Consider the following 27,182-nt stretch of genomic DNA (forward strand, 5'->3'; position numbering starts at 1 on the left):
AGGATAAACAGCCACAGGAATTTTTCAGTTTTTTTTTTTTAATTAAATATATGCCAATATTATGAATTGGACTTGATTGTATATTAGGATAGATAATTCAGAACCTCCAAATGGCTAAGCATGAACTATTCTTCCTGGATTAAATTCTTTTTATTCCAACACTGCAGATAAACACACTAGAGTGAAGGATTTTGTAAAGCTAAGGTGCTCCTCAAGGTGAAGCGTTGAGATAATAATCAATGATGGTTAACCAGTACAATCTGTGGTCTATATATTTTTTTCATCTCCTCCATTTTTAATATACATACTTAATAACAACTGAGCTTATATTGGGAGGAAAATATGATAAATTACTGAAGAGCCTAAATTCAAAATGCCAAGAAAATGGTATGTAAACCCACATAGATATGATAGCTTTATAAGCAGTCTAAATCATAGGATTACATTTTGCTTTAATTTAAAATTTACCTCAAGGTATTTTACACACACACACACACACACACTCCAACTAATAGTCATATATATATTTATAATACTTGCTAGTTTTGAGAAATTTTTCTTTAATTTTTTTCTCATCCTGATTAATCACACAGAATTCATAATTTCAGACCTTGGTTTATAAGGGGTAATTCATTCTGGGCTTTGGCACAAAAGTGTATTATTAAAGTACAAACACATTCATCAGTAGAAGGATCTATTTTCTCTTCCCTTTAGCCTCCACAAGAAACAAAATATCATTGTGTACTGAAGAATATGGAGACAATTTCATTTATGTGCCAAAGAGCAATACATTGACATTTGAGCCTGATTATGCATTACATTAATGATCTGGGAAAATAGAGAAAATTCAGTTATCTGATAAAACAAAATTAATTTGGATAAAAGTTAGCTAGTTATTTCAAATAGGAAAACCACACCATAAATATGCAATGATTCAGCAATATAGACAAAGAGCCATTCCTGCAGAAAAGCTAGGAGTAAGTGCAGTTGTTTGTTAGGTTGACTTGCCCTTCTTAAGCAGTGGGCCCGCCTTCCCTTGTCTAGAGTTACAATCAATGGGGAATTGTCTGTGGGTGTGGGGATGCATTGTATCTCGGGACAGGAAGGTGCTCCTGTCTCCAGGCAGATGCTCACTGAGGTACTGATGAAATCCACAGCAGAAGAAACCAGTCAATGGAAGGGTTCTTTCAGAGTCACAAAGAGCCGGTAATCTAGCTTGTTGGCTCCCACATCCAGATCCTCCACGGATTTGCCCTGTGATAAGACTCTCAGCCCTCAGTTCAATAGTCTAAAATAAAGGCAGCTTTGCAGCAGGAATGGCACCGGTTTAATTAATCTTCCTAAGGATCTCTGAAATCCCTGGCCATGTGGCTAAGGGAAAAGTACATAATGAATGGTCTGGTATTCCAGAGGGAAGCACTGGGCTGGAAAGGCTTGCTGTAATGAAGAGCACATGCCAGAACCATGATAACTACAGGTTGCAAACCTTAGTAATAAAGGAAGTTGAAAAGAAAGATAAATTAGCCTGGAAAGTAATATGGAGAAAATATGACCACCTAATGATTGGCATTAGTTTGGTCAGTGGAAATGTGAGGGTCTGTAAGAACCCGACTAATTGGAAAGCAGGAGAGACTTTTAATTTAAATACTATGACCCCTGCCGAAACCTGTTTGGCTCAGTGAATAGAGCGTAGGACTGAAGGGTCCCAGGTTCGATTCCGGTCAAGGGCATGTACATTGGTTGCGGGCACATCTCCAGTAGTGGGTGTGCAGGAGGCAGCTGGTCGATGTTTCTCTTTCATCGATGTTTCTTGCTCTCTGTCCCTCTCTCTTCCTCTCTGTAAAAAATCAAAAAATATATATTTTTAAAAAATACTATGATCCTTCCATTTATTCAGAACTGGAGGAGTTTATAAATATAACTTTATTTAATCCTTACAACACACTTGAGAGGTAGGAATTACTTTCTTAACATATGAGCAAACAGGGGCACTGTGAAATTCCCTAATTTGCCCAAGGTTCACATAGGATTTAAACTCAGGTGTATTCTGACTCCAGGCCGTATTTAGCGGTCACTCAACATTACTGAGGGATGAAGTAGCCTGCGTCTTAATACTATCCCAAGAAGAGGACTTGCTTGATAGGCGCTGTACAAAGAGAACAATTCCCTGGAAGCTTTATTCAATGAATTTTTGTCTCATGGGTTAAGTAGTCAGATGCTATCCATAAGTGAAGCATTCTAGAGAATTCAGAGTCATTTCAGGGGCTATGCTTCCTAAAGCAGTTAAGGTCACATGACCTTCACAAATTCTATGCCATGACAAAATATTGGACTCTATATGAATATTCTTAAAGGAGAATATAGCAACTCATTTAGTGGCTAAGTCTGCACAACTGCTTAAGAAGAATTAAATTATAATTTCAAATTGTACTTGCATATTGGTATAGTTATTGGGAAAAGATAGGGTTGCTAGTCTGTTACACAATGAAATAGTTTCCCTTAATGTTATTTTTTAAAATTGTTGACAGTATTACAGATGTCCTCCATTTCCTCTCCCCTTCTGCTCACCGCCACACATTTTATGCCTAAATGTTACTTTTAACATATGGGTTCTAAGCTATACTCCCAAATGAGTAACTGACACTTCACGAATGGCACTAATTTCACTTAGTTTCAGTATTTTTAAAAAACTTAAATGTAATAAATTCTACCAAATGACAATTTCTTTGGAAGAGAGAAATTCTAAATGTTTTATTTATATATGTTTAAAAAACTAGATAGATACTGTAAAGCCAAAAACATAGATGTAAAATTGAAGAACTTTCTGGCATGAGAAAAACTACTTGTAAAATTCATTTTTAATTATATTACAGAAGGAACAGATGAGTGCTTTTAAAATAAAATCCCTTATTTTTACCTTAAATAATTAAGAAGCAGCGTCAGGCAGTGGAAAGAACAGGAGACCTGGGTTTTAGTCCCAACTCTTCCACCTCCTAGAAGCTGGATAAGTCTCAAAAGCAAGAAGGATGGTCATGATGATCTCAAATGTTTTGCGTGGCTCAAAGATTCAATATGCCTGAATTTCCTAAGGGCAAGATGAGTAGCTTAGAAAAGATTTTCTCAAGCAAGGGTAGACTCCTTACCATGTAAGTCATTGAAATGTTCACGGGACAAGCTACTCAGGGAGTCACTATATGAGATCCTTTAGTTGTTCGGTTGGTACAGAATGATGTAATGTTTTAATAGGCCCCACCTTAGTCCGGTGAAATGACTTTATCAGTGTAGCTCTGTGCTGACAGCTCTGAGAGGAGTACTAAAATGGACTGTGGATGAAATTCAACGTCTTTTTTTATTATGTTTCATGAGGAATTTGGAAAAACCAACATTCCCATGTATTAAGAACAATAACTGTCATTATCTATCCCCACCTGTGGCACTAACCATGGCAGGGTCTGGGCTGTGTAAAACATGCTATTGGCAGATAAAGGTTACTTAGCAATGATTTCACCGTTAGTGAGGGGGGAAGCCCCGGGGATCATACAGTTCTTATCTTCATGCGTTTACACAGTGAGTTTCTTAAAGGAAACCTTCTTGAAACTTTTCCCAAATAATGTGGAAAGACTGGCATTTAGCCACGGTTGAAGAATTACCAAAGTTGTCTAGGCGGGTGGAGCAAATTGCTTTGCTACCAGGTCAACTGGAACATTCTCTCAATATAATAATAGGGTGAAATAAAGTAAATAAACTCCACATTTCTCTGGCATTACCCCCTCTCCCTCCCTAGTCATATCTTTCTTAACCTGTATTGCTTTTAAAACCAAGAAGCATATGCTAGGAAAACAGATCATAGATGTGCAATTATGCTTGCTTAGCTTTTGCTCATTCCAATGTTCTCTTTTAAATTATAAGATAATTTATCCCACCTTTGAAGAGTTGGGCAGTTACTTTTTGGAAATATGGTTTAGAAATACAGATCAGGCAATCAGTCTTTATGATTTATAGGCCAAGTATACTGTTTCTTCCCTACCCACCTCTAAGAAATCAGGAAAAAATGCAGAACATTTATCCTTTTCATTTCTCTCTGTAGATCATAAACATAGTTCAGTTCAACAAACATTTATCAAAAATTATGCTAGGTACTAGAGGTACAAAGCTTAAAAAAAATAATAATTACTGCTCTCAAGGAGCTTATAGTAAAACTAGAGGTCCAGTGCACAAATTCATATGTGTGTGGGGGTGTGTCTCTCAGCCCTGCCTGCACCCTCTTCAATTTGTGACCCTTCAATCCAGATTCAGGACTGCTGACTCCCAACTGCTCACCTGCCTGCCTTCCTGATTGCCCCTAACTACTTCTGCCTTCCATCCTGATCACCCCCTAACCACTCCCCTGCCAGCCTGATTGATGCCTAACTGCACCCCTATCAGCCTGATTGCCCCTAATTGCTCTCCCCTACCAGCCTGGTCACCCCTAACTGCCTTCTCCTGAAGACCTGGTCCCCCCAACTGCCCTTCCCTGCAGGCCTGGTCCCCCACAACTGCTCTTCCCTGAAGGCCTAGGTCTCTCCCCACCCCCCAACTACCCTTTCCTGGAGGCTTGATTGTCCCCAACTTCCCACATCTCCTTTCTGATTTTTATGGAGGCTTCATTAGATAGGCACGGTTAACTAAATCATTGACCATTGATTATCAATTCAACTTCCAGTCCCTCTCCTCACTCTGGAGATTAAGAGTTCCAATCCTCAAATCTCATGGTTTGTTCTCCTGGGGTTCACCTCATTAGCATAACAAAAACACCTTTATGCTCTCCTTTCTTAGGAAAGATAAGGGCTTTTAGAAGCTCTGTGCCAAAAAACAGGAAGACCAAATATATATTTTGCATTATAATTCACAACATCATAACACCTTAAAACTGGGGGGCGGGGGGAGAGAATAAATTATAAATTACAATTCCATTATGGAATTTTGCCTATGACATCACATTAAATTTGATTGTTATAACAAGGTGGGCTTGTAACATTATATTGGCAGAAGATAGCAGTTTCTGCCTTTGATGCTTACCACTAGAGAATTTGAATTATTATAGATTAACCCAGTATTACCCTATATAATAAAGAGCTAATATGCAATTGTCATCATGCCCTCACGCCATATGTGGTAATGGCTCAGACAGTCAACACTGGGAGAGAGAAATGGGGACCAGCCAGGCTGCGGCCTGAACAAGACGCCTGGCCAGAAGGAGGGAAACTCATGTCCCAGGTGCCTATGACTAGCCAAAGGAGGGAATCCTGATTCCCAGGTGTAGGACAAGGCAGAGACCATTAAGGGCAATCAGGCTAGCAGGGGAGCAGTTAGGGGCAATTAGGCTGGTAGGGGAGCAGTTAGGGGCAATCAGGCAGGCAGGCAAGCAGTTAAAAGTCAGCAGCCTGGATTGTGAGAAGCAGTTGAATATCCCCTGAGGGGTCCCAGATTGGAGAAGGTGCAGGCTGGGCTGAGGTAACACACCTGCCATGAAAAAATTTTGTGCACTGGGCCTCTAGTATACTATCTAATAAAGAAAGAATAAGCTAACTGATCCTCATGCTGCTGCAAAGATAGCGGTGCCCACAGCCAATAAGAAGGGAATATGCTAATTGATGGCCACGCCCTCAAAGATGGAGGCACCCACAGCCACAGATGGCAGTGCCCAGTTCCCTCAGCCCTGCCAGGGCAGCAGACTCACAGACTGCACACCTGCCTCCAGAATCCTCCAGTCCCCTCAGCCCTCCAGCTGCCCAGGGTTGGCCCGAGATGCAGGCAAGCCTCAGATGTCAGCTGCCCAACCACCCAGGGCTGGCCTGAGGCACAGGCAAGCCTTGGAGGGTGACTCCCCAGCTGCCCAGGGCCATATGAGGCTCAGGTAACCAGGGTCAGCCAAGGCTTGTGCTGCCAGCAGTGACAGCAGCAGAGGTGTGATGAAGCGTCGCCTTCCCCTGATGGCTGGGTTGCCTCCTGCCCCTGAAAACTCCCAGACTGAGACAGGGCAGGCCGAGCTGAGGGACCACCCCCCTCCAGTGCATGAATTTTCATATACCGGGTATCTAGTACATATAAAACCCTAACATGCAAGTAAACTGAACAGAAGATTAACTGAACAACCAAACAACTGCTCGTTATGATGTGCACTGACCATCAGGGTCACACATGGAACATGGTGGGTGTTGGCCGCAGCAGGATGGTGAAGCAGGTGAGTGGGAGTGCCAGACCAAGGTGGGGTGCCGATCGCTATCATTAGGACAAGCTTCTGGTGGTTACTGAAAATTCTTTGCTCCACATGCCATGGTCCTGCCTGGCACTTACACCTGCTGCTGGCACTAGCCCCACTTGTACCCACTGCCAGAGCCGCCACTCTCACTGCTGCTGATACCCGGAGCTGGCCCAGCTCGCTTGGCACCATCAGAGGTACAAGTAGCAGCTTCTGGCCCCAATCACCCCTCAGGGCTTCTCCACCTCTCCCAGTTCCTAAAGGGTGATTGGGCAGCAGCTGCTACTTGTACCTGCTGAAGATGCCAGTCCCACTCACACCCACTGATGGTGCTGAGTGATTAGGGACAGCACTGTCAGCACATGGGAGTGGGGACTGGGATGAGTGGGGCATGGTGGGAGGGACCAGGCGGGATGGGCTGAGACCTGGCCCTATGCCCACCGCAGCTTCACGGCCCACAGTTCTTTTCAAGGTGCACGAATTCATGTAATGGGCCCCTAGTATGTATGTATGTGTATATATATAATTTGAATTCTCATGAATTAATGATAATTCAAATTCTCATGGATTAATGAGAATTTGAATTCTCACATATATGTATAACATATATTTTTATTGATTTCAGAGAGGGAGGGAGAGATAGAAAAATCAATGATAAGAGAGAATCATTGATTGTCTGCCTCCTGCACCCGCCCCACCCCCACTGAGGATCAAGCCCACAACCTGGGTATGTACCCAAAGTAGGAATCAAACTGTGACCTCCTGGTTCATAGGTTGATGCTCAGTCACTGAACCACATCAGCCAGGCTCAGATATCAGATATTATATATATATATATATATATATATATATATATATATATATATATATATGGCATTATGACTATTAAATACAGAGCTCTTTCTATCATATGACTTGGGTTCAAAATCAATGCAAATATAAACACAAATATGATGTGGTCTCTGAGTTTGAGTAGTTCTAAGTAGAGGAGAAGAAAGAGTAATTATTACCAGAATAAAAATGTCACAAAAATAATGGAAGAGACAATGCTATCTCTAATAGAATTGCAAAAACCTTCTTACTGGAGCCAAAAAGATTGGATTTGTTAAACACAAGTTTGCAAGATGGTTAGTTGAGAAGAAAATAGACAAACCAACCAGGCAGAAAAGATAGGGAGACATAAAAGAACATAGCACAGGACAATTTGGAATGGCTGGAGTATAGACTTTCTTCGGGTTGCATTATGAATAGAACAGTGAGATAACTTGTGTCCACAATATAAAAGGCCTCATAGGACTTTGTTATGAGATTTGGACTTTATTTTTAGACAGTGAGTAATTATAAAAGACGTTTAAACATGGGTGTGACATAATCAGATTTTTCTTGACAGCCATGGTCCAGTTTGGGTCAGACAGCTCAGATTCAGATCTTGGTTTCAACCTTGAGGAACCATTGTTTCCTGACAGCCTCTAGCGCTGGGTCCAACAAGCACCCTTAATGTACCAACATCTTTTTATAATCCCCAGTCAACCTCCTCTCCTCCAAACACACACAGAAGCACGCTTTGTCTTTGTTGATTATACAGTGGGCTGATGTTTCTCTTGTATTTTTCTATATGTGCAAATTTTAAGTATACCTTTACATAGCTGGAGTCCTATTCTTTCTATAAGGTCTTTTTGAATTAAAATAAAATAAAATTGTAAAGCAACTGCTTCAAAGTCATCTAGCTCTATTTCTTCATTCCATTCTATGCTGATTTCCTATAAGAATCTTGAAAATGTTTCATATTATTTTGTTTAGTTGTATATCCCTATGCACAATCCCCTTATAGTTTCATTTGTAAGTCTTATTGCCATAAATATTTTTTTATTATATGCCTTTAGTATATTTATTTACTTTTAAAAGCAAAACTCTGAGAAGTAATATCACTAACTTTTTAGGCAGCTCAAAATATCACGATAAATCATCAAAATTCAAAGTATGTACACTTGTAAGAGTAATTCCAGGAGTTTAGGTATTTGATCAGGAATACAGAACAATGACTGTCTTCAATTATTCTTGTCACAATTGTTGAAGATATGGCTTTGAACACAGAACAAGAAAGAGTGTTAGGAGAGCCCTGGTAACCGGTGAAATTAATTGTGCTCCAAATAGAAGGTACTTCTGTTCATTGCTGAAAGGGCTCTCTATTTAATCTCCAGCCTGAACACAGTGAAAGTCTCCTTTTGTTGTGAATGACATGTATTCAGGTGTCACTCAGAATTGGGAACCACCCCTTTGACTGGTGCCTGGGAACCTTTAGGGCTTCTGGACTGAACAAAAGGGTTCTCTCCACATACAAAGGCTCAAAGGTCTGTTAACTCTGGGCCCCTCAGGAAGCAACTACTGTTCTACCAATGATTAAAACAACAAAACAAAAACAAAAAAACAAAACAAAAACCTTTGAACTTTGTTAGTAAAATGGCAATGGTTAGTAAAATGGCAAGATAATTTATTGTGCTTAAAATTTTATTTTTTCACTAGTAGAATGTGCCAAGTCAATTTTGATTTTAAACTTTGAATTTAAAAAAAGGAATTATTTAAAGCCCCTCAAATGGAAAAATGGAAAATTTGAACATAAATTTGCAAGTGTTATTTAATATTTACTCAACAGGCTTAAGGACATGGCACTATTGTAGGCAATCTATATAGCTGTTTTCAAAGAATTGTGTGCAGTAGTTTTTATAATTAAATCAAGAAAAGGAGCAGCCAGAACTGTGAAACTTCAAAATTTTAATTATAGAAAAAAATGCTTAGAGAAAAATAATTTTCCAAGTTTCATAAGAAAAAAGATTGATACATTAAATGACAAAATCATCTTAAACTGTACAACAAAAAGTCCATTTGGGAAATTAAAAAGAAAATAAGAAAAAATATTTACAATATAAATAACTGAGAAAAAGCAATTTTTGTTAACATACAATGGGGTCTTAAAATTTAATAAAAGGACACAAACTCCATGGAAAAATGGGCAAAGGTTATGAAGAAATACTGTCCAAATGGAAATACAAATGTTCAATAATGATATAAAAGATAGTCAACCTCAAGCACAATTAAAGAAAGGCAAAACAAAATGAGATATTTTTATTTATTTATCAATTGGTAAGAATAAAAAGTGTTTGCAAGACATTCTCAAACATTGTTAGAGGATAACGTATATAACATCACTAGAGATAATTTGGCAAATACTCTTTAACCCAACTCTTTAACACTCTTTAACACTCCCACAATTAGAAATGTATAAGTATATTCATGCATATAAAAATATATTCTCAAGAATGTTTGCTGCGGCTCTATAAGAGCACTAAGTTGTAAAAACCTAAATATCTATTAATGGAGAACTTGTAACTTACCTCTATAAAAGAATATACTATGTAACCATAAAAGAATATGTAAGTATAGATACATAGATGATAGATAGATAGATAGATAGATAGATAGGTGATAGATAGGCAGATAAATGGATATGTAGAACTGTGGAAAGATGCCCAAGAATTATTAAGAAAAAGCCTGTTGAAGAACCATGGATATAGCATGATTACATTTGCATTAAAAAGAAAAAAAGATGGATGCAAAAGTTCAAGCAACAAGAGAAAAACTAGAGACTAAACTTCATCAAAATTAAGAAATTTTGTGTTTCAAAGGACATCATAATGAAAGTGAAAATACAATCTACAGAATGGGTGAATAAGTGTGCAAGTCATAAATGTAATAAGAGATTTATATTCAGAATATATAAAAACTCTTTCAATTCAACAACAAAGGTACAAATAATCAATTTAAAATGGGCAAAGGACCTAAAAAGACATGTACCCAAAGAAGATATACAGATGGCTAATGAATACATGAGAACATGTTCAACATGGTTAGTCTTTAGGAAATGCAAATCAAACCACGATGAAATAGCATTTTACTTCTACTATAATGTCAAAAATAAAAGACAGGCAGCAAGTGTTAGAAAATTTGGAATTGGAACCCTCATACATTGCGGCTGAGGTTGTAAAATCATGCCCTCATGGAAGATGGTTTGTTCCTCAAAATGTTAAAACCTGGCTGGTTCGGCGCAGTAGTTGGAGTGTTGGCCCACAGACTGAAGGGTCATGAGTTCGACTGGTCTAGGGCATGTACCTCAGCTGCAGGCCCGATCCCTGCCCTAGTTGGTGTGTATCACGTTAATGTTTCTCTCTCTCTCAGTCTCACCTCCTCCCTTCCACTTTCTCTAAAAATCAATGGGAAAATATCCTCAGGTGAGGATTAACAACAACAACAACAACAAAATTTTAAACACAGTTTACCATATCTCCTGCAATTCCACTCTGACATTTATATCCAAGAGAATTGAGAGCAGATGTTTACACAAAACCTTGTACATGAATGTTTGTAGCAACATCGTTCACAATAGCTGAAGAGTGAAAATTGAAATGTCTATCTACTGATGAATGAATAAACAAAATATGGAGCAGCCACAAAATGGAATACTATGCCAGGTATAGTATTAGAAAAGATGGAACATGATCTATATTCTACATGGATGAACCTTTAAAACACTGTGCTAAGTAAAAGAAGCCAGTCACAAAAGGCCATATATTACATGATCCCATTTATGTAAAAATGTCCAGATAGAAAAATCCATAGAGACAGAAACTAAATTTTGGGTTGCCAGGAGCAGGGGGGAAAGGAGTGATATGTATAGGATGTCTTTTTGGGTGATTTCAAATGTTCTGGAATTAGGTAGTGATGATGGATTTACAATCTTGTGAATAGACTAAATATCCCTGAATTGTAAAGTTTACAAGGTTTAATATTAAAGCATTTGAATCACAGTACAGCTGTCATTTGTAAAAGGTAAGGAGCTAGAGATTTAAGTATAATCTGAATTTGTTAGTTTATTGAACTTAGTGAAGTGCAAGCAGGAAAACACTCATTCTCCTTACCGGGCTTCAGACAAGCTCTGTAAAATCTTCCATTTTGGACAAAATCTCAGGCAGATCCCTTTAACTTTTCCGCATTGCTCTCATGAATGAACAAAAAGCCTCATTTACAGGCATCAAAAGTCCAATCCAGTCCAATATCAAGAATTTAATCTTATCTAGTTCAAAGCTTCTCTCCTCCTCCTTCATTCTTCACTATCTACCTCCCTCTACCCATTCAGCTCCTCTGCCTCTAACTCTACCTCCTGTTTTTGTGGTGTCCTCGCCCTTGGTAGATGTTCAGATGCTGGCTCTTCTCTCTGGGGCTGCTTCTGGGAGCTCTCTGGACACCTCTTCCCATTCTCACCCTCAAGGACGCTGCTTTCTCAGGCAAGCCCGGTTTTCCTAGACCCAACCCCACTCACCCTGTTCTGTTTGGGTCCTCTCACCCTGGGGGGCTGTCATCTTAGGCGGGATCCTTGCAAGGCGATTGAGCCCACTTGCCTTCTCTGGTGCATGTCTGGCTCACAGAAAACTTCTGGAGGTGCAGGGACTCTGTTCAGGGTCCAAAGGCCAGCCTTTCTCTTTTAACCTTTTTATACCTTGAGAAATAGCATACCAAGAAAGAATGTATACTAGCATAATAGATATGTGCACTACAAAGAACAACAATATTAATAGTAAAATTAACATCTGTAACCCTGGCCGGCGTGGCCCAGTTGGTTGGGCATGGTCCCGGGCACCAAAAGATTGCTGATTCGATTCCTGGTCCAGGGCACATGTCCCACTTATAGGCTGTATCCCCTGTGTCTGACTGATGTTTCTCTCTCACTCTAAAAATCAATAAAAATATACTTGAAAAATTAACATCCATATGCATCTCAGATGTTTTCTTAAGGAGAACATTGCTAAAAGATCCCATTACAAGGAAAAAAACCATTTTTTTCTTTCCTTTTTTTGTTATCTCTGCGATGACAGATGTTTAAACTTATTGTGGTAATCATTTCACAACATATGTGAGAAGTCCTTATGCTGTATACCTTAAGCTATGTGTCAGTTACCTCTGGATAATACGGTGAGGGGAAGAAGAAAGGATATGGTCAATTTCTTTGAATTCTCTGACTTTCCCTCCCAGGTTGCATTTCTTTCCCTCCCCTACCAGAGATATTGTGAATTTTGTGTTAATTATTTTATTTTATTTTTTGACATTCTTAAAATAGATTTTGCCATATATGTTTCTAAGCAAAACATTGTTTACCTGTGCCTGCTTTTGAATTTTATATAAATGGAATCATACTCTGGACCCTGGAGCCAGATTACCTGCATTCAAACCTGTCCCCTCCCCCTTGTTAGGCATATAACCGTGGGTAGTTATTTAACCTTTCTGTGCCTCAGTTTCTATATCAGTAGGCCAAAAGCAATAATATAGTTGTGTCATTGAATTGTTTAGCATACTAAGTTAATAATTCTAAAATACCTGGTCTAACCCTAGTAATTATATGCTAAATGTTTGTTCAATAAAATACATTCTGTGTATATTATCCTATAACATTTATTTTTTATTTAACATAATTTCTAAAAACTTTTGCATGTTATATTCAAGGCTGCGTGTGTGTGTGTGTGTGTGTGTGTGTGTGTGTGTGTGTGTTAATCCTCACCAAGGATATTTTTTCCTTTAATATTTTTAGAGATAGTGGAAGAGAGGGGAAGAGAAGGAGAGAGAGAATTATCAACGTAGGAGAGATATTGATTGGTTGCCTCCAAATGCACCCCAGAAGGCAGGGATCAAGCCTGCAACCTAGGTACTAGCCTTTGACTGGAATCGAACCTGGGACCTTTCAGTCCAAGGGTCGAAGCTCTATCCACTGAGTCAAACCAGCTAGGGTTAGGCTGTGTTTTTTAATTGTCTCTAAAGCATTCTAGTGTACCATAATTTTTTTTGTCTATTCTACTTTCCATTGATACTTGAGATATTTTCAGATTGAAGCTATTTAAGCTGTTCATATCTTTTGATCATTTCCCCCCTATTTATTATATTCTGGCTTTTTTAAAGTAAATTGTAGCTATAGTTTATATACTCTGCATTTTAATCCATTGTCAGTTTTATGTAAGCAAATACATTTTCATAGATTTGTACCTTCACTCTTTTGATAGTATTTATTTAACTCAGCAAAATTTTTAACATTTTATTTTGAGGTAAGTGCAGATTCACTGATGGCGTATTTTGACAGAAAAGTCTTTAATTTTAACATAGTCAAATTTATCTCTTTGTTTTATGATTAATGCTTTTTGAGTCTTAAGAAAGTCTCTATCTGAAGTCATGAATATGATCTCCTTCCTACATTATCTAATGAAATGTTTACAATTTTGCATTTTACATTAAGGCCTTTAAAGCACCTGGATTAATTTTTATTACTTTTAGTATGACATGGGATAGTGGTCCATTTTCATATTTTTTCTTTTTTTAAAATGTATTTTATTGATTTTTTACAGAGAGGAAGGGAGAGGGAGAGAGAGTTAGAAACATCGATGAAAGAGAAACATCAATCAGCCGCTCCTGCACACCCCTCACTGGGGATGTGCCTGAAACCAAAGTACATGCCCTTGACCAGAATCAAACCTGGGACCCTTGAATTCGAAGGCCAATGCTCTATCAACTGAGCCAAACAGGCTAGGGCTTCATATTTTTTTCTTATTCATAATTTCCTGGTGTCATTCATGGGAAAGTTCCTACTTTCTCCACTCATCTCCAGTGCCATCCCTGCCACAGATCAAATGTCTACAATTGTGGGGGCTTTCTCTGAGGTTTGAAATCATATGTTTCTCTTTAATAAAGAAAGTATCTACTTGTTGCTGGACTATTGACTTTTTAATAATGATTTCTAGCTGGAAACCTTATAAATATTAATAATTTGCCCATGGGTTATTTTATGTTTTCAAAGCCAACAATCAGCTGCAAATAATTACAGTTTTATTAATTTATTTCCAATCTTGGTACATTCTTTCTATCTGGCCTGATTGCAGTGGCCAGAACGCTCAGGTCAATGTCCAAAAGAAGAGCCATATGGATAGACATCTTTCTTGTTTTTTTATTTTAAAAGGAATGCTTCTAATGTATCACCATTAAGTACAATACTTGCTATATTTTGTGTTTGTGTGTAGATATTTAGATATCTTTTATAAAACAAAATTCCTTTCTATTTTTATTTTACTAAGAGCCTTTATCAAGAATAGTTGTTAAATGTTATACAATGATTTTTTCTGCACCTATTGCAATAATAGTGTTTCTGAATTAAAATTTTAATAAAGATGATATTCTAATATTGAACAAACCTATTCCTATAATAAAACCAACTTGAACTTGATATATCACCTTAATAATACATTGTAAGGCTTAATTTGCTAATATCTCATTTAGGGCTATAATTTCCTTTTTAAAAAATATATTTTTATTGATTTCAGAGAGGAAGGGAGAAGAAGAGAGAGACAGAAACACCAATGATGAGGAAAAATCATTGATCAGCTGCCTCCTGCAAGCTCCACACTGGGGATCGAGTCTGAAACCCAGGCATATGTTCTGAGAGGGAATAGAACTGTGGCCTCCTGGTTCATAGGTTGATGCTCAACCACTGAACCACACCAACCAGGCTATAATTTCCTTTTTTTAATGTTGTTTTTCTTTGTATTCTTATCTGAATATGGCATCAAGCTCATATCATTTTGCCTCTTGCTCCTGTCCAAGGAGCTATCTGATGGGCAGACAGACGTAAGGCAAATGCCATCCACAGTTCTCTGACTCCCATAGAGTCACACTTCTTTGTTGTTTCTGGCCTCAGCTCATTCATGTACTTAATTTTTTTTTTTTATATATACATTTTGTTTTAAAGACTTTGTTCCCCCTAGGGAAATTTTTGGTTTATGGAAAAATTGAGCAGAAGGTACAGAGATTTCCCATGTACCCCCTGCCTCCATACATGTATAGCCTCTTCCATTATCAATATTACTCACCAGAATGGTACATTTGTTACAATTGATTAATCTACAGCGACACATCATAATCACCCAAAGTCCACAGTTTGTATTATCTTGGCGTTGTACATTCTACGGCTTTGGACACATGTATAATGACATATATCCATCATTATAGATAGTATCAGAAGAGTATTTTCACTGCCATAAAAATCCTCTGTGCTCGCCTGTTTGTCCTTTTTTCTCTCTCCCCACCTCCCAACTCCTGGAAACCACGGATTTTTTTAAACTCTTTCCATAGTATTATCTTTTCTATAATGTCATATAATTGGAATCATATAGTATGTCAGCATTTTCAACTGGTGTGCCACAAGGATTTTTAAAAAATTGATTTCAGAGAGGAAGGGAGAAAGAGTGAGAGGTTGAAACATCAATTATGCCAGAGAATCGTTGATTGGCTGCCTCCTGCATGTTCCACTCTGGGGATCGAGCCTAAAACCTAGGCATGTGCCATGACTGGGAATCGAACCATGAACCTTCTGGTTCCTAGGTCGACACTCAACCACTGAGCCATGCTAGCTGGGCCCATAAAAAAATTTAAAGCATGCAACACCAGACTATTTGGTTAAGGGCACTAATTTCTTTTCCTTTAGATTCAGAAAAGAAAAAAAAGACAATAGCCAAAACAATAGCTGTCTGGTGTAAATGAATTAAAATTGTACTTTTGTCAGTTCAGCAAAAAAATATAAAACATTTTTTTGGTGTACTGCAAAATTTTAGTAATTATTTATGTGTCCATGAGATGAAAAGGTTGAAAATCGCTGCAATATGTAGCCATTTCAGATTGGCTTCTTTTACTTAGTAACATGCATTTAAGTTTCTTTTATGTCTTTTCATGACCTGATAGCTCACTTCTTTTTAACACTGGATGTACCACGATTATGATTATTCATTCACCTACTGAAAGGCATCCCGGTTGCATCCAAGTTTTGGCTGTTATGAATAGAGCTGCTGCGAACACCCAGACACAGGTGTTTGTGTGCACATAAAAGTTTTCAACGCCTTTAGGTATATACCAAGCAGCACAGTTGCTGGATCATATGTATGGTAACAGTATGTTTAATTTTGTAGAAAAAAAAAAAAAAAGCAGCAACCTGTTTTCCTGACCATTTTGCATTCTGAGTAGCAATGAACAGGAGCTCCAGTTGCCCCACATTCTTGCCCTCACTTGGTGTTATCAGTGTTCTAGATTTGGGCCATTCTAATAGGAGTGTAGAAATATTGCATTGTTGTTTTAATTTGGATTTTCCTGTTGACATCCTAGGTGGAACATCTCTTCATATGCTTATTTGCCAACAGCATATCGTCTTTGGTGAAATGTCCTTTAAGGTGTTTGGCCCATTTTTTAAATTGGGATGTTTGTTTTCTTATTATAGAGTTTAAAGAGTTCTTTGTATGTTTTGAATAACAGTCCTTTATTAGATGTGTGTTTTGCAAATATTTTCTCTTGGTTTGTGACTTGTCTTCTCATTCCCTTTACTCTGTCTTTGCAGAGCAGCAGGTGTTTTTTGTTTGTTTGTTTGTTTGTTTGTTTATTTTAATGCAGCCCTCGCTTATCAAAAGAATTTGTTTCATGGATTATGCCTTTGGCTGAAAGGTTCTTATCCAGAATGTGTGATGATTTGTACCCGGAGGGTGTTCACTGAACCTCAGGCACACCACACAGCTGGAAGCAGAAACTCTCATCGGCTTTTTCTCGGTAAGAATTAAGAACTTACCTCTGTCTTCATTATTCCCAGAGGACATTAGGTAACGTCTCCCATGTTCTGTCACCAGCTCCCCTCCTGTCCTGCAACACTCAATCAGCAAATTTGCAGCCCATGTAGGTAAGCAGGGTGGGGAGAAAAGGAAAATAAAAAAATACTCCAGGACCTCGGTCTCCCTCCTGGCAGACCATCCCTCTTTTCAGTAAGTACATTTCTTGGTGCTCTTCTTGTTTAGGTTGTTATAGGAGAGAAGTATATATACACAGCAATACTGCTCTTAAAGGTAGTTTTACTTTCCATTGTCTCTGGCCTTCTCATCCATAGACGGGTGATGGGAGATGGCTACAGAACTAAGCAGAATCTCCATAAGACATCTCAAAGAACTAGTAATATGCTTCATCTATGGTGTTCAACTTTGGGGCTGTAGCAGAAGCCCCCAAGTTCTATTTAACTTCCTGTAAATATAGATGCTTTAGCACACGAGTAGGAATCTATATGCCTAACAACTTTCTGAAAGGTGAAACATAAAACAGATCATTGTGGCTATCACTGGGAAATGGGAATCATGAGTTGATGGGGAAGGGTCACTGTTTTCCTTTATATTATTTTATATTGTTTATTTTTTTAACCATAAGCATATTTCAAGTTTACTGTTTAAAATGTCTTGGGGAAAAAAAAATCACACACCCTGATTTTTAAAATTTAGTCATCACAAAGAAGTAAGTTTGAGAATGATTGAGAGGTAAAGGAGCAAAAGGAAACTTTTTTACATGTTTTGTTTATAAATGTTCATTTAGCAGACACCTATAGTCCATTCATTTGCATGGTAAGCACCAGGAAATGTAGAGGTAACTTTTAGTCTAGTGAGGGAAATGAACACTACCATAAATAATTCAAGAGAGTACATGAAGGTGTCGAAAATGGGAACAATTGAGAGTGTGTCTGAGATTTCAAATTGGAAAATATGTCTGTTCTGCATCAAATATTCTGTTCAGTGCAGTGCACCTTATACCATAAAGATGTTGAAAGTCTTTCCAAAACAAAAGAAAATCTTCCCACAGATGGCCCGGATTTTCTGTAACTATTCACCAAGCCCTTCTTTCTCATGCATGTGCCACACTGATGTGAATACTTGCTTTGTATTCTGCACAGAGTAATTTCGCTCAGTGTTATTCACATTGATGATTTCATTCAACCATGTGATGATATGGATATTAACTGACACCTACCTTTGTTATTTATAAAATACTTTTCCAGTAGCTCGGTACTTCCCATAAGTGATTTTGTAGGTTTCTCAGCCAGGGTGTGATTTAAAAATATTTTGCTTTAAAAAAAGCAATTTTGTGGAAAAGGCAAAACTTTAGAGACAGTCTTAAAAGATAAGTGGTTGCCAGGAGTTCATGGGGAAGAAGGAAAGGGTAAACAGGTGAAGCATGATATTTTAAAGACAGTTAAACTATGCTGTATGATACTGTAATGTGTACATGTCCTTATACATTTATCAAAATCCATAGAATGTATAAATCAAAGAGTATACCCTAATGTAAACTCTGGGCTATGGTTAATAATAATGTATTGATATTGGCCCATTAATTGTAACAAATGTACTACACTAATGCAAGATGTTAGTGTAGCACATTTGTTACAAAATAAGAAACTTAGGTTGGTTGGAGGAGGTATACAGAACTCTCTTTACACTCAATATTTCTGTAAAGCTCAAAAAGTAAAGTAATTAATTTAAAAAATAAAAGGCAACTTCGAATTTTAGTTGCCTCTAAAGTTTTGCTTACTGCTGCACCTTTAATACAAATACTTCCAATACTTGCATTTAATAGTGAAAAGCATCAATGTTGCTTTTTTTCTGGGCAAACCTTTTTTCTTTTCTTTCTTCCTTCCTTCCTTCCTTCCTTCCTTCCTTCCTTCCTTCCTTCCTTCCTTCCTTCCTTTCTTTCTTTTTTCTTTTTTTATCAAAGGAGGTACTATTTTTTTTTTTTTGAAAGTGTGACACATTTTTTAACAGCTTATGCTCTGGTATCTAATGCAAATAAATAGCTGGAGCAGTACAATTTACTTTTCACATATTTATTATCAAAGTGCCTATTATCATGTTTAAATTTTGGCTGCTGGCATGGTCACTACATTCCCCAATTTATTTAGATTCCCATTCTAAAAGAAAGTATTTCTAGTCTTTCTCTCTTAAAATCTGTTTAAAACACATTTCCTTCTTTTTTCTTACTTTCTCTTTCTTTCTTTCTTTCTTTCTTTCTTTCTTTCTTTCTTTCTTTCTTTCTTTCTTTCTTTCTTTCTTTCTTTCTTTTACAGAGAGGAAGAGAGAGGGATAGAGAGTCAGAAATATCAATAAGAGAGAATCATTGCTCAGCTGCCTCTTACACACCGCCCACTGGGGATGTGCCCGCAACCAAGGTACATGCCCTTGACCAGAATCGAACCCGGGACCTTTCAGTCCGCAGGCCAATGCTCTATTCCCTGAGCCAAACCGGTTTCGGCAAAACACATTTCTTTTTAAACACACACACACACACACACACACACACCTTCTAACCTTACACTTTACTATACTACAAAAACTTGTGAATCACTCAGATTTTCTGAAGAGTGCTTACTCTTCAAGTTTTATTCCCGACTTCTCTTTGCATCTAGCAATAATTGCATAAGCACTTTATGCCAGATGGTGTGTGTGCTAAGCACTTACATCTATTTAATCTTCAAGATAACCCTTCCTAAAAGGTGGTGTGATTTTTATTTTAGTAAAACTGAAGAGAGTTGGCTTCAGTTTTATTTTATTATACATTAGGTCTTGTCAGACACCAACTAGCCTTCTGGTTTCAAGGACTTTACTATGATTTTGTGTTTGGTTTGCTATTTCAATGTGAACCTCTCACACATTGCTGCACTGTTTTGTGACTAAGTGCTTGTCTGTGTGCATGCTGTGTAACCACAAGGAAAGGGTAAACTCTGAGTCCTTTTTCTCTGTTTCAATGAATTCTCAGTCTAGGATTTAGTCCTGAACAAATATTGATGACTAACTCCCAAATTAATTATTTTGAAGGGCTTGTCAATTTCAAAGACTACTACTAGCTTCTCACAGAAATATTTCTCTTCAGTGAATGGAAAAGTCAAGCACCAGGAAGCAGTGGTTCCTTAAAGTACAAAAGGTCAGCAAAAAGATGAGACTATCACGCAGTGTTTTCAGTTTGCAAAGTGTTTTTAATACACATTATCTATGGTAATTCTCACAACATGCCTACATAGGAAAATTACACAACCATTTTGAAGATGAAAATTATGAGACTCAGATGGTAGTCATTAGGAGGATTCACATTCCAACCTCTCTTCCAATACCAGATTTCTGACTGCCCAAGACTCCACAGTCTGTGTATCTGTACATGCGCTCATTTAAAAATGTCCATTACAGCCACTTACCATTAGAAGCTGTTGCTACCAATTTACAGACCGTATCGTACAATGGTTAAAAGTGTTGACTTGGGAGACACTAACTGTGGGACCTTGGTCTAAGACACTAAACCAAGACCTTCAGTTCAACTGTAAAATTGAACTGGCAATATAGTACGTACCCACTGGGCTATTGTGAGAATTTAATGAGATAATATATTTAAGGCACTGATAAGAGTTCTTGGCACATTGCAAGAAGTATCAAGGGGCACCAAGCCTTTGTTGGCCCTGAGATTCTATGGGAATGTGGTTCCTACTATTGATTTGTTCTAATTTGCATTTTCCCAATTACCAGCAGTAAAACTGAGCATTTTTCTATGTTTGTTTTCTTTTTTTGGTTTTATTTATTTTGTATGCTCTCTTCTGAATGGTCACTTTATATCCTTTGCTTATTTTATAAAATTTGTTTTATGTTTTCATACTATATTGTAGGAGTTTTATATACACTGAGTGGACAGATTATTATGATCTCTGAATGCATAATAATCTGGCCACTCAGTGAATATCCTATATAATAAAAGGCTAATATGCAAATTGTCCCCTCAAGCAAGAGTTCTGCCGGCAGGCAGGCCAACCGCCCATATCCCCTCCCCCTTGCCAGGCTACCAGGACCCCACCCATGCACAAATTCACGCTCTGAGCCTCTAATATTCATGCACACACACTGAGTGGCCAGATTGTTATGCATTCAGAGATCATAATAATCTGGCCACTCAATGTGTATTTTGAATAATAATCCTTTGTAGCCGAAACTGGTTTGGCTCAGTGGATAGAGCATCGGCCTGCGGATTGAAGGGTCCCGGGTTTGATTCTGGTCAAGGGCATGTACCTTGGTTGCAGGAACATCCCCAGTGGGGGGTGTGCAGGATGCAGCTGGTCGATGATTCTCTCTCATTGACGTTTCTGACTCTCTATCTCTCTCCCTTCCTCTCTGTAAAATATGAATTATATATATATATATATATATATATATATATATATATATATATTTTAAATAATCCTTTGTAGTAAATATATAAGTATTCTTTTAGTTGTTACATATCTTTTTTACATTCAATTTTTCTTTCTTGTTGCAGTTTTAATTTTTTATGTACTCGAGTCTATCAAGCTTTTTCCTTCATGGTATTTTATTTATGTAATATATCTTATATTTTATTCTAATTTTATATAGTTTTTATTTTTATATGTGGATATTTAATACCCAAGAAATTTATTTTTGTGCATGAAGTGAGGTTGGGTTTTCCCACCCCTAACCCCAAATGAGTAGTTTAGAATTTAATTATTATTCCTACTTGAGCACTTGTAATCCCACCCCCCCAAATCTACCTTCTTGTTGCGATAATGACTTTTAATTTTTTAAGAAAAAGAAAAAGAAAAAGGGGTATGAATAGTCTGATCAACTCCTTCCGGGCCTTAGTTTTCCGCTCTGCATACGGAGGTTGACCATGGAGAAAAACACGGACTGGGTACCATTAAGAAGTGGCTTGAGGTGGGAGGGTGGCCATTCAGCCTATAAGTAGGTTTTAAAGGTCGCTTTCTCTTTTTAAAAAAAAATATATTTTATTGATTTTTTTTTTTTTTTTACAGAGAGGAAGGGAGAGAGATAGAGAGCTAGAAACGTCTATGAGAGAGAAACATCGACCAGCTGCCTCTTGCACACCCCCTACTGGGGATGTGCCCGAAACCAAGGTACATGCCCCTGACCGGAATCGAACCCGGGACCTTTCAGTCCTCAGACTGACGCTCTACCACTGAGCCAAACCGGTTTCGGCAAGGTCTTTCTTTTAGCTTGGCTGCTAAAACAAAACAAAATGCCTTGGACTAGGAGGCTTAAACAACAGAAATTTATTTCTCATAGTCCCGGTAGCTTGTAAGACCAAGATCAAGGTGCCAGCCAATTCAGGTGCTTGGTGAGAACTCTCTTCCCGGCTTGCAGATGGCTCCCTTGTTGCTGTGTGCTCACCCGATGCATCTTTGTGCACACTGGGAGAAAGAGAAGGTCTCTGGTGCCTCTTCTTATAAGGGCACTAATCACATCTCGTGGGGCCCCACCCCCATGACCTCATCTAAACCTTACTATCTTCCAAGGCCCCATCTCTGTATACTGTCACATTGGGTCCCAGGACTTGAACATAGAATTTTGGGGAGACACAAACATTTGGTCCATAGTAGTCACAATCACAGGGCAGCAGGTCACCTGTTGGTCATGCTTTCCATCCCAGACAGCCTTCAGAACTAAGATTCAAAAGAAGGAATAAAAATCTTTCTGACCCTTCCCAGCAACCTCACGCAGACCGCCATCATCTGCCACTCTGAGATTAGCCCATAAGAAAGCAGAATATGTGCCCACTGCTGCTGGTCCAGTTTAGGCTGCAGCTCCCCAGTGGGTCTGAGCATACCACTTTGGTCCACTTTCCAGCAGAAATAGCATGTAGTACCCATTATGGCTGGTCATAATTATTGTCCTTCATGGTCACCAGATGGATGCCCCTCTGCAAGTCCATCTCCTCCAGCATCTGGTGCATCTGTATGTACCACACTGGCCACAGCTACAGGGGCTCATGCATATGGCTTGAGCACTGCCTTGGCCTCCACATCAGGACTAGAGGTCCCACTTGGGAGGTGATGGTGGTGGGGCAGCTGGTAAAGACATGGCATTTTTAAAGCACTCCACCCACCAGTACAAACAAAACAAAACAACTTGGTACTTAGACTAATTAAGAAATTAAAACAATTAGAAAATGTTACTATCAATGTATGATTTTGCCAAATAAAAGCATCAGAAATGCATTAATGAGGGGTAGGCGAAGGTGTGGGAAGCAACAAAAAATAATAACACATTATAGTTCATAGGTCAGAACTTTTTTTCTGTGTAAATGCATAAAATCTTATTTAGATTTAGCATTTGCTTCTCAGTCTAAACTCTTAGTCCAGAATATGATAGGTAGTTGTGAGATGAAATTTCCCATTCTTCTTTGCATGTTATCCTGAGCTGTTTCCCTATTATTTTTCTCCCAGATTTAAAAACAGCAGTATTAGCTGAAACCAGTTTGGCTCAGTGGATAGAGTGTCGGCCTGCGGACTGAAGGGTCCCTGGTTCGATTCCGGTCAAGGGCATGTACCTTGGTTGCGGGCACATCCCCAGTAGGGGGTGTGCAAGAGGCAGCTGTTCGATGTTTCTCTCTCATAGACGTTTCTAACTCTCTATCCCTCTCAATTCCTCTCTATGTATAATCAATAAAATATTTTAAAAAATAAAAAATAAATAAAAATAAAAACAGCAGTATTAAAAGAAAGCCCCTGGGCCCTTTTATTACATGCAGTAAAAGATGCTGCAGTTTTATTGATGGAGCTGTACCCATAAGGAGTAGGTAGTGTTTCTTTAAATAGAGTTCACCTTAGTTAACATTTGGACTTTGCAGAAAGTTCTGTTCATTCATCCTTTTGTTCAGTAAATATGTCTTGAGCATCTACTTGTGTAGATGTGTACTTGTGTACCATAGCAGACATTGGGCACAAAGTAGTGAATAAGACATCTGATCCATGCCTTATTGGAAGTTACAGTCAGGTGAGTGAAGTTTTCAGCCAAATGGGAAAAACAAAACAAAACAGCCTATATTAAGATATGGATTTGATAAAGAACAAGGATTATGATTGTGATGCAATTGAGGTATGTTTGAGCAGGAGGCTTAAACTGTTAGTAAATTCTGAAAAGCTCATGGAAATCTTTAGGTATGGGGATGGCAAATACAGTGTCTCAGAAACATAGACATCAACGTATCCTTCCATTTTAACTTGGAAACCAAACTATTCTGTAGCATCCTTATCAAGTTAAAATAAATATTAAAAAAACAACAACTATTGTTTTTTGAAGTTGTAGCAAAACACACATTTCTTGTTGTGGTGTATGCCTAAGAAAGTGTGTTTAGGTGTTGCTATTATTGTCTTGTTGGTCATTTACTACACATGGACATCTTACTGTCTCATATCTCTGTTTTTAACCTTTGTTGTCAAAATCAGAAGTGGAAAGAAGCCCTTTAAGTAGTCATTTTGCTAGATAATTGGACTAAAAAGGGAATTTAAGAATTTTTCTATCAGAAAAAGTTTTCCCCTTTGCACTACTGCAAAAATTGGAGGAGTGACTTGGGATAATAAAATAAATACAAAGGTCACCAGTTTCTCCTGTTAGGGAAGCCTTTTTGGGTAGAATACTGTGAAATAACTTCTCAGATCAGAGAAAGTGAATGAGAGATGGTAAGTTGTATACTGATATAGGTAAAGCATCTTACAAACATAAGCTATGTGTTTTTTGCTCAAAAAGCACTGATTACACCTCATGGGTGTCTCCATAAGGAAAATTAGAGATCTAGATGTTAGGGCTTTATATTCTGTTTTTCACTGTAGCTTGGGGGAGGTGGGTAAATCTAAGCACATGTACATTGTGGAAGCTGGTGAAATAGTTATCATATTGCAAGGAATTTTAGAGACAGGACAGGCAGTTAGAGAAAAGGGGGGGAGGGGAGTCCATGGGAAAGGAAGGCATATGTGATGGGCAGACAGCTCCAAGCCATAATGCTTATTTCACAGAGGATAGGGAAATGGTACAAAATAAAGGGAAGAGGAAGGCATATATTCACAGAGGATAGAGGAATGTTACAAGATAAGGGGAAGAGGCGGAGGGGGCACCAGGTGGGCTTTGAACTTGGAAACTAATACCAGTTAGGAGAGTGATCAATTAGGAAAGTACGGGCTAGGGTCATATATTAATGAAGGGTCCAATTAGAAAGGCTCATGTTCAGACAAAGAGCTGCCAGCCTTTATAAACCCATAGAATAAAGAAACTGAGAAACTGAACTAGATTTTTCCTGGGGGGGTGGGGGGGGGGGGAAGAGAGAGAGAGAGAGAGAGAGAGAGAGAGAGAGAGAGAGAGAGAGAGAGAGAGAGAGAACAGATTTTTCCCATTTAGGGACCCCTCCAGGGAACCCCTCCCCAGGGGGAGTTTGTATATGTCTGCAATAAACTTCCACATTTTTATTTGAAGTCTTTTAGTCTGAGAATTTTAGTCTTCAAACTTCGTAGGACAAGAACTTACAGGGAGAGCCCGAATACCTCAAACTCCATGTATCAATATTATTATAAATTGTAATTAACTTCATATTATTAATTGCTATAGGTTTTCTGAAATTAAGTAAGAATGAAAAAAGTCCTTAAAGAGCTTTATTATTATTTTTTTGGTTCCAGGGTATCGCGAGCCATCAGAATTTGAAAAATATTCTTTGGAGGGGCAAGGAGAAAAAAAGTTAGAAAAGTGAAAATGAAGGCAAAAACTTCAATCAACATATGGAAAAAGAATGGTGGTATTGATGAATAGATAAAAGAGGAGGGATAGTAAATGGTGAAATGTTCTCAATTAAAATAACTAATAAAATTATTTTTTGGTGATTCAGTTCTATAACATTACACACACACACACACACACACACACACACACACACTCACTGAAGTTCTAATGAATGAGTGTTCCAACTGCTTATCAAGTTCAGTCCTGCACAGTTAGAAACAAACAAAAAAAAAACAACACTCCTCTTAAAAACTTGGCTCAAGCCTTTGGCTCAAGACCAACGTGACTTAATAGCTATAATTTGCATTTGAAAGCAATTAACTGGGCCAGTACTTTGGGGTAATCAAGCTGTGAGCCATACCTATATGCTACAAACTCAACTGGAGAGAAGGTCTTTATTCTTTGAATTTCCCATAGATTTGTAACTCAGGTCCAAGACTCAAAATGTAATTTTTTTTATTTCAAACTCTGCTTTTAATGATGAAGCATGAAATGTAACTTTTATCTAATTGTTTATTCTTAATATAAAAAAGTAGAACTACTTGCCATTTTTTCCTGAGAGAAAAATTTTTCTTGTTTTTGTAAAAGTGGTCTATATTATTTAAAAATTTTCTAACAATATAAAAACATACAAAGAACAAAAAAAGAAAATTCCTCAAACCTCAAATTTCCACCCAGAAATAACTCCCACCTATATTCAAAATAAACATAAATGAGAAAATGTGTCTATCATTAAAAGTTTGGTTTTCTAGTATTGTTCTCAGTCATTAAAAAATCCACATGATGTTAACAAACTGCTTTTACTATAAGATAAACTGCTATGATAAGTATCTAAGCTTGCCTTCTGTTCTTTTTCAGTATACACTAGAGGCCCAGTGCATGAATTCATGCACAGGTGGGTCCAGCTTCAAATGGGGAGAACTGGGGCTGGGCCTGTCAGGAGATGGCGGGAGGTTGGCCAACCAGCCTGCCCCATCGAGTGATCAGGACTGGGACTGCTGAGGGGAGGGGCCACAGCGACTGGTCGGTGAACCCCACCACTGATTGAGGGGAGTTGATTGGGGGTCAGTGGCTAAGGGAAGGGCCATGGGAGGTTAGCTATATAGCCCCACCCCCAATTGGTGTGTGTATGGGGCAACTGGGGTGGAGCTGGCTGGGAGAGGGGCCGAGGGCCAATTGGGGTGGTGGGAACCCATTGGGGACAGGACTGGGTGGGCCAATGGGTTGCAGGAGGTTGGCTGGCCTCCCCCCTATTGGGGTACAGGGGGCAATCAGAAGCGGAGCTGGCTAGGTGGCAGCAGTCAGTATCATAGTGACCTGTCCTTCCATCATTCTGGTGGCTGGGTTTTTACATATATAGGTTCTTCATATGCAAGTACACTGGAAGTGTAGGCTGACATTTTCTAAAGCCCAAAGAATAAAACATTTTGTAAAGTTAACAG

General features: G+C 38.3%; 1 long non-coding RNA gene across 2 annotated transcripts in view; it reads left to right on the top strand.

The window, feature by feature from the left end:
* The window catches only part of LOC311619476, a 38,929-nt gene extending 12,325 nt beyond the window's left edge, over positions 1 to 26,604 (top strand). The window contains exons 4-6 of one of the 2 annotated variants that reach the window (XR_014794514.1): positions 16,713 to 16,918; positions 19,996 to 20,101; positions 25,641 to 26,604. This is a non-coding gene — a long non-coding RNA (uncharacterized lncRNA). The remainder of the gene's footprint in view (positions 1 to 16,712; positions 16,919 to 19,995; positions 20,102 to 25,640) is intronic. The other variant, XR_014794515.1, reaches the window with a different exon arrangement.
* The last annotated feature ends 578 nt before the right edge of the window (positions 26,605 to 27,182 follow it).

Source organism: Pipistrellus hanaki (genome assembly GCF_964339955.1).
Source record: "Pipistrellus hanaki genome assembly, chromosome: 3".
In the NCBI taxonomy this organism is placed as follows: domain Eukaryota; kingdom Metazoa; phylum Chordata; class Mammalia; order Chiroptera; family Vespertilionidae; genus Pipistrellus; species Pipistrellus hanaki.